We start from the raw sequence: 9,110 nt of genomic DNA, 5'->3' as shown, positions 1-9,110 counted from the left end.
GCAAGGGGTGCCATATGTTCCGCTCCAAGCCGTTTCAGCCGACTTCTGCACTCAAGACTATCCCCATCGCCTGGCCCTTTGCCGTTTGGGGCCTGGACATGGTGGGACCATTCAAAGCAGCACGAGGCGGCCTAACTCACTTACTTGTCGCGGTGGACAAGTTCACCAAGTGGATAGAAGTAAAACCCATCAAGAAGTTGAATGGTCCAACTGCAGTAACTTTCATCGCCGACATCACGACTCGGTATAGCGTACCACACAGCATCATCACCGACAATGGCACAAATTTTGCCAAAGGCGCCCTGGCCCGTTTCTGCGCAACGCAAGGCATCCGACTGGACTTAGCGTCCATTGCCCATCCGCAGTCAAACGGCCAGGTGGAGCGAGCAAACGGCCTCATCCTATCTGGCATCAAGCCTCGACTGGTCGAACCGCTTGAGCGTTCGGCCGGCCATTGGCTTGAGGAGTTGCCAGCCGTCCTCTGGAGTTTGCGCACGACTCCAAACAAGTCAACCGGCTTCACACCCTTCTTCCTCGTCTACGGTGCTGAAGCCGTCATCCCAACGGACATAGAGTTCGACTCCCCGTGAGTCACCATGTACACCGAGGAGGAAGCAGAAGAAGCACGTCAAGACGGCGTCGATCTGCTGGAAGAGGGTCGGCTGTTGGCACTCAGCCGGTCCAGCATCTACCAGCAGAGCCTGCGCCGCTACTACAACAGGAAGGTCAAGCCGAGATCTTTCCAAGAGGGCGACCTTGTGCTCCGGCTGATCCAGCGAACAGCTGGCCAGCACAAGCTGTCGGCGCCTTGGGAAGGCCCCTTCATTATCAGCAAAGTGCTGGGCAATGACTCCTACTACCTGATCGACGCTCAGAAGCCCCGAGCACGCAAGAGAGATGACTCCGGCAAAGAGACGGAACGGCCATGGAATGCAAATCTTCTCCGAAGATTTTTCAGTTAATGCAGTATGTACCACGCTACCTTTTGTGTTAAAGTACCAAGACTTCGGGCCCCCTGAGACGAGCTCGGGGACTGCCCTTTTTTCTTATCTGTATGATAAGAATTATGCCTTCAAGTATGTTACTCTTTGTTATGCCGCCTGGCACCGGGTTCGACTAGTCGGCCCGGGGACTCGCCGCCTTGCGCTATGAAATGCTTCCTGCAGTCGGACAAGTAGTGTGCAGTGCCTAAGCCGTCTCCTGTCAAAAGCCGCAGCTTGCAGAGCGACTGTTTGGTGGGCAGGAGTAAGGAAGAATGGGCGCCCACATGAAAAATGGCTAAGGACCCAAAGCATAAACATAGCTTAAGCTGGCTTCCAGCCCCTCTTCGCAAAACCAACTCTTGAGTAGTCGGCTTGCCGCTTTCTATCCAACTTGTTAAAAGACTCTAAAAATGGTCAAGTACTTGTATTCCCAAAGTAGCCAAGCACTTGATCCAAACGGCAGTCCGCAGAGCGGTTGCCCGATGGGCAAGGCGGCGACTAAGGGAAGGCGGCAAAGGAAAAGCCATAAGAGCAATGAGCAAGGAAAGATAGAATTAGGATAATATTTACATAGCATAGGCCCTCGGCCGAATCTTCGAGCAGAAGTTCAAAATACACCCCACGGGTGAAATTGTGTGAATTAACAAGTTTTTCCAAGACTATCAAAGCAGATAACATTAAGGCAAGACGGTAGCCTAGGAAGCGGCAGACGGGTTTGGAGGGCCGAAGGAGACGACGGTGTCAGGCGCCGGGGCGGCCGGCTGGGCAGTCTCGGCATGATCATCTCCGGCGGCAGCCGGCCCAGACGGGCGCGGCTCGTTGCTGGAGGCGCGGTCGAGCTGAGGCTGGTCGCCCGCTCCGTCTTCTGGCTCCTCCGTCTCATCTTCGTCCTCCGCCTCGCCTTCCTCCTCGGCGCTGGAGCCGATCACCTCCGCCGAGTCCTCGTCATAGTCCGGGTTCATCCTGAACCACTCCGGCGGCGCCTCCCTGCCGTCCTCAGCCCGCTCAAGAATGAAGACGCTGGTGTCCGTGTAGTCAGCGATCGCCGCCGCACGCTCGATGAGGGCATCTTCCGCAGCCAGCAGCTCCGCCTGGGCCTCTGACCGGAACGCAGCCAGCCGGTCCAGATCCAGCCCTGGATACCACGCCTTGACGAATTCCAAGGCCCGGCGCACTCCAGCCCGGGCCGAGGAACTCTTCCAAGCCTCAAGACGGCCAGCCGCGACCTCTAACTAGTCGGCAGTCCGACTGGGAGTGCGCAGAACCGGCATGTGTGGCCATAGGGCAGCAATCGCCTGGGCGCCGACGCGTTGAAGCCGGCGCAACATCCGATGGGCCAGCCGCAGACGAGCCTCGATGCTCAGAAGCTGCTCGTCAAGGGTCCGGGGGGCGTTGGCAGCAATCTCCGCGCCATTTGCCCTCCGCGCCTCGCGATCAGCCTCGATGGCTTGATTGGCCGCCTGCGTGTGGCCAGGGAAGAAGTGTGCCAAGACGGAAAAGAAGCAAGTCAAAAAACCAGGAGTCAGCCCGACCTATAGTCAGCGGCTCAAAGAAAGAAAGTAAGAGAAACTCACCGTCGACGATGTCCTCGATTTCATGGAAGCCGGAGGTTAGCTGTGCCTCCTTGTCAGTCCAGGAGGAGCGCTCGCTTTCGAACTCGGCCAGGAGAGCAGCCTCTTTCCTCTCCGCCTCGTCCTGCGCCTTCTTAAGCAGCTCCCTTTGCTCCGCCAGCTGCGTAGCTAACAGGTCGCGCTCTGCGGCGAGCTTGTTGCACTCCTCCCCTTTGGCACGCAAGGCCGTGTTGGCTATGCCCAGCTGCCGTCGGAGAGTGGCGTTGGCCTCTGAAGAATAAAAAGGAAAAGGACGTTAAGTCGTCAACTAAGAAGGTCGCTAGGAAGATCCGGCACGACTGCTCAGCAGTCGGCCCGAATCTCGGGGACTACAGCCCGCGGGTGCGCCAGCACGCCCCCGTGAAGAAGAAAGAAGACTCAGCTCGGCTCCTCGACAAGTCGGCAGTCCGCTTGCCCAGCTCCTCAACGCTGCGGTTGAAGGCAGTGGCGCGGAGGTTGTGATACTCCTGTGATAAGCATTTCAGACAAAGGTAAATGTTTGGAACTCGCCAAATAGAGTTTCGAGCCGCCTGCTCAGCAGCCGGCCCGAAACTCGGGGACTACACCCAGTGGGTGCGCTGGCGCGCCCCCACAGAGTAGAGCAAGAAAAAACTCAAAGAAGAAACACACCCGAAAGGCGGTTCGCGACGCCAGGTGCGCCTTGGTGCAGTTCTGGATGGCGTCGCCCTCGGCCCGCAGCTTCGCCTGGACGTCCAGAAGCGCTTGGTTCAACGGGCCTGTGCCGCCTCCTCGCACCCACCCAACGGGCGCGGCGCTCGTCACCTCGGTGTCTGGGATGGCCGAGCTGGCGGCGCCGGTCTCCAAGGGGCGCGGCGCTGAAGTCGCCTTCTCAAGACGGCGGCGCGCTGGCGAGACGACTTGAAGGAGCAGCTTCGCCACGGCCTCGTCTTCAGTCGGCGGCACCGGAGGGTCCGCCTGCTGTTTACCTCGCGCGCTCTCAGACAGCGGTGGAGGCGGCGGGGGCGGCACGGCCGTGCCCGACATGGAGATCTTGCCGCCTTCCCTCTCCATGACGGGGAACCCGCTGCCGACTCCCTCCGTCTGCCCCGTGAACTCCGGCGGCGGCGGCGCGGAGCTTAGCGGGGTGACAAGCAACGCCGATTGGAGGCGCGCGGCCTCCTCGGCCCGCCGCTTGGCTGCGACGGCAGCTTCGACCTCCTCCAGCTTCCTCTCGGCGGAAGCCGCCGCCTTCTCAGCCTCCGCTTTCTCCAGCTGGGCGGCTTCTTCCTCGTCGCGCTTCTCCTGCGCGTTCCACTCCGTCGCCTCCCGGAGGTCGGCCGCGGGGTCAATCCGCCGAGTATTGGCGGACATCTCTGCCGACCCCATGACGGAGGTGGCGGCGACCCTCTTTAAAGTAAGGGGAGCCCTGATGCGAAGAAGACGTGTAAAAGATTTGAACAAGATTTACCAGAAGAAAACAAAACAAAGCAGAAGCACTTACGCGGAGACCAGCGGCGGCTTTTTCACTTCCTTGCGGAAGCGGTTAGCCTTTGCGACCGCCTCTTCCCGCTTGGTTGCGGCGGCCGTCCCCTTGAGCTTCTTCAACCGGCCGCCTGGCAAGCTCGGCCCGGCCCGGCGCTTCTTCGCGCCGCCTCGACCACCTAAGCCGGCGGAGGAACTCGCGCCCGGCTGGCCGACCTTCGGTTGGCGGCGGGAGACGACTTCCCCCTCACCGTCATCCTCAGGCCAGTCGGCGAAGGTAGCCGAGGGCCTGAAGTCGTCAGCCCCTCCTCCTCCTCCTCCTTCGACGTCAGCCTCCATCGCCGCCGCCCCCAAGTTAGGGTCGTCGACGTCGCTCTCCGCCCGGTCCGGGACGAACTCACGGGCCGGCCCCGTGGTGCCGGCTGAGGGCTGCATGAGGGGGTTCTGACTCGAAAAAACCAAAAAAGATCAGAGGTCGAATTCGGCTGAAAAAGAAAACAGAAGAGGAAAAAAGACGACTTACCACAGGTGGGGGTTGGCGCGCGAGTATGGCTCCTTGCCGAACTGCCAATCCGCCGTAAGATTGCAGTTCGCCATGAAGTTCACCGTGTCCACCACCTCCGCGTGGGGCATGTCCTTCGAGCACAGCCGACTGGGGTCCCGGTGGCCGCTCATCTGACAGATCATATGAGGTCGGCCTTGGAGCGGGAGGACTCGGCGCGCCACGAAGGCGGTCAGCAGGTCGGCCCCCGTCAAACCCTCCGACTGTGTCAGCACTCGGAGTCACGTGACGGCGGCGCCGCCAGCAGGAGTCAGCGTCCTGGCCCGGTGGGACCAGCTGGGGAGCCTCCCCGCCAGTATGCCGGCTTCATAAGGCGCCAGATTGACCCAGTCGCCTTCTGGAGCGACGTTCTTCACATAAAAGTAGGATCGTTGCCACATCTTCACCGACTTGATCAGCGGAATGGCGGGGAAAGGGTTGTCGGCCACCGGCCTCCGCATCGCGATGAAGGTGCCGCACAGAGACGGCACGCCGGCGACGTGCGTGCCAAGCTTGGACTGGAAGAATTCCCCCCATAGCTTGATGGTGGGGAGAACGCCGAGGAAGCCCTCGCACAAGGTGGCGAAGGCAGCCAACAGCACCACCGTATTCGGAGTGAGGTGGTGCGGCGCTGGAGCCCGTGAAACTCCAAGAAAGCGCGAAAGAAGCCGCTCGCCGGCAGCCCTAGACCGCGCATGAGGTGCGAGCGGAATACGACCCGCTCGCCCTCCTCCGGTGCCGGCGTTATTTCACCCGCCGGCGCGGTGCGGGTCCGCACTAGGCTCTTGCCGGGGAGGCGGCGCATCTAGCGGAGGAACTCGATGTGGTCGTCGTCCACCTCGGAGTCGTCCCACACGCCGGAGCGCGCGGCGGGAGGCGCAGCGGCGGAGGAAGAGCTCATCTCCGCGGCATGGCGTGGTTCGGCGCGGTGGCAGCGAGAAGAAGAAGAAGCGAGAGGAAGCGGGGGAAGCGGGAAGATGGGTGCGCGTGCTTCGCCGCCCCCTCCTCCCGCCTATTTATAGGCTCATGGGCTGAGAAGCTGATGGGGCGGGCGTGGGATTAACTGCGCCCAGTACCCCACGCCCCTCATGATTTAACCCACGAAGTTACTGCGCGCGCTAACGGCGTGGGAACCCCAACCGCCCGCATGACCGCAACGGATCCGTTCGCGTCCCGAGGCGCGGTAGTGGCGGGTCCCGCCTGACGGCCTGTCTCGTCACGCGCGTGGGTGGGCAGACTGACCCTGCCGCGTGGTGTCACGCGACGGGCCTGCAACGGGCCGCCGCTGGGAAGCTTATCAGGCACGCTGTCTGGTTCCCGCTGCGACTTTCAAAACCTTTAAGGAGCAAGACGGCCTCCTGTGAGTCTGACTCCAGCTAGTCGGCCTAGAGGAAGACGGCGAGCAAGGCCCAGATTCTTCCACCGGAGGGATGAAACTGTTGAGGCTCCTCGACATGTTGTCCTAAGCGCCTCACCAGCTTCGGGGACTACTATCGGAGTAATGGGCCACGGGTAGGCAAACCCGAGCCCCCGGACCTTTCAAAACATCGGGGCAGGCTGCGCCCCTCGAGACCCCAAGACGAAGAGCCGCTTTCTGAGAGTCGGCGGCAGAGCCGCTGACTGCCCCTCACGGCCGAGTCCCAGAGACGGCCTTGAGATAAGGCGACTCCCAACTGGCGACTTCCAGAGAAGCCGGCTATGGGGAGTCGGCCCGCGACTCCAACCACCTCCGGCCTACACAACTACGGATGGGATGGGGTACGGCCGCCGCGCGGCCCCTCCCTACCCCGTTCACGAAGGGCAGGCATGGCCACGGCCGCCGCACTGTAGCCACGCCGACCCTGACATCAGCCCTGTGGGCAGACCCCTGTGCCCACGACGGCCTGTCTGAACGACCCAGAGATGGGGGACCCGCCTATCGGCGGGGGTGCAGAAGACGGCGAGAGCGCCACAAGACGGACCCGTTGGGAGTCGGCCCCCAGGAGTCGGCCGACCTCTCCCACGAGTCCCGCATGCCATTAACCAGACAAGACAGGGAGTGGCGACAGTGATCACCCGTCAGGCGGCGGCACTGTTGCCATGACCCCACGACCAAGCCAGCATCATCAGAAGCGCGGCTACAGTAATCCGCTGCCGGCAAGACCCGCCCGCGGCGGACAAGGCCTGTCGGCCCCATGTTGGGCCCGTTGGCGGGGCCCGCTAGTCGGCGGGCCCCAGCTGTCGGCGGATAAGACGGCGACCTAAGAGACAGACGGCTGGGACCCGCGCCCAGCCGGATTACCATTGTGCCCCCGGGGGTTAGGCCTATATAAACCCCCCGGGGCACCCATGCAAGAGGTTGGACCCTAATGGTTTTAGACACACATAGAGGGAAGAGAAGAGCTAGCCGTGCCCTTCTCCTTCCTCACCTCAAACAGCTCAAGGAGCAGCCTTGTACCCACTTTGTCATAGTGATCATGCGGAGACCCCACAGAGCAGCAGTAGGGGTATTATCTCGACGGAGAGCCCTGAAGCTGGGTAAGATCCGTCGGCGTGCATGCCTTCGCCTCATCCCTTTTCCAGGCACCGGCGACGTTCTACCCGCCCCCACCATGATAAGCCATCCTTTGGCATATGTCGCACCCAACCCCCGACAGTTAGTTTCTCCAACTTTAGTTGAACCGAGTGTGACTACGCCCGGTCCTTGTTGAAGGTTAAAATAGCACACTTGACGAAAAATCGTTGTGGTTTTTGATGCATAGGTAAGAACGGTTCTTGCTCAGCCCGTAGCAGCCACGTAAAACTTGCAACAACAAAGTAGAGGACGTCTAACTTGTTTTTGCAGGGCATGTTGTGATGTGATATGGTCAAGACATGATGCTAAATTTTATTGTATGAGATAATCATGTTTCTAACAGAGTTATCGGCAACTGGCAGGAGCCATATGGTTGTCGCTTTATTGTATGAAATGCAATCGTCATGTAATTGTTTTTACTTTATCACTAAGCGGTAGCGATAGTCGTAGAAGCAATAGTTGGCGAGACGACAAGATGCTACGATGGAGATCAAGGTGTCGCGCCGGTGACGATGGTGATCATGTGGTGCTTTGGAGATGGAGATCAAAGGCACAAGATGATGATGGCCATATCATATCACTTATATTGATTGCATGTGATGTTTATCCTTTATGCATCTTATTTTCTTTGATTGACGGTAGCATTATAAGATGATCTCTTAGGGAGAACACTTATACCTACAGGTGTCTCCGATGGTGTTTGTTGAGTTGGCATAGATCGAGATTAGGATTTGTTACTCCGATTTTCGGAGAGGTATCTCTGGGCCCTCTCGGTAATGCACATCACTATAAGCCTTGCAAGCAGTGTGACTAATGAGTTAGTTACGGAATGATGCATTATGGAACAAGTAAAGAGACTTGCCGGTAACGAGATTGAACTAGGTATGATGATACCGACGATCGAATCTCGGGCAAGTAACATACCGATAACAAAGGCAACAACGTATGTTGTTATGCGGTTTGACCGATAAAGATCTTCGTAGAATATGTAGGAACCAATATGATCATCCAGGTTCCGCTATTGGTTATTGACCACAGATGAGTCTCGGTCATGTACATAGTTCTCGAACCCATAGGGTCCGCACGCTTAACGTTTGGTGACGATCGGTATTATGAGTTTATGTGATTTGATGTATCGAAGGTAGTTCGGAGTCTCGGATATGATCACGGACATGACGAGGAGTCTCGAAATGGTTGAGACAGAAAGATTGATATATTGGATGACTATGTTTGGACATCGGATTTCGAGTGAGTTCAGGCATATATCGGAGTACCGGGGGGTTACCGGAACCCCCCGGGGAGTATATGGGCCCTAATGGGCTTTAGTGGAGAGAGAGAGAGGGGCAACCAGGGCAGGCCATGCGCCCCCTCCCCCTCTGGTCTGAATTGGACTAGGAAGGGGGGCGGCGCTCCCCTTTCCTTCCTCCCTCTCTCCCCCTTCCTTCTCTCCTTGTCCAACTAGGGAAGGGGGGAATCCTACTCCCGGTGGGAGTAGGAATCCTCCAGGGCGCGCCATAGAGGGCCGGCCCTCCCCCTCCTCCACTCCTTTATATATGGGGGAGGGGGGCACCCCACAGACACACAAGTTGATCATTGATCTCTTAGCCGTGTGCGGTGCCCCCCTCCACCATAATCCACCTCGGTCATATCGTTGCAGTGCTTAGGCGAAGCCTAGCGCCGGTAGCTTCATCATCACCGTCATCACGCTGTCGTGCTGACGAAGGTCTCCCTCGACACTCAGCTGGATCGAGAGTTCGTGGGACGTCACCGAGCCGAACATGTCCAAATCGCGGAGGTGCCTTACTTTCAATACTAGGATCGATCGGATCGTTAAGACGTACGACTACATCAACCGCGTTGTCATAACGCTTCCGTTTACGGTCTACGAGGGTACGTGGACTACACTCTCCCCTTCCGTTGTTATGCATCACCATGATAGATCTTGCGTATGCGTAGGAAATTTTTTGAAATTACTGTGT

This window comes from Triticum aestivum, chromosome 3B, assembly GCF_018294505.1.
Source record: "Triticum aestivum cultivar Chinese Spring chromosome 3B, IWGSC CS RefSeq v2.1, whole genome shotgun sequence".
NCBI lineage: Eukaryota > Viridiplantae > Streptophyta > Magnoliopsida > Poales > Poaceae > Triticum > Triticum aestivum.
This window is presented reverse-complemented; position numbering follows the sequence as displayed.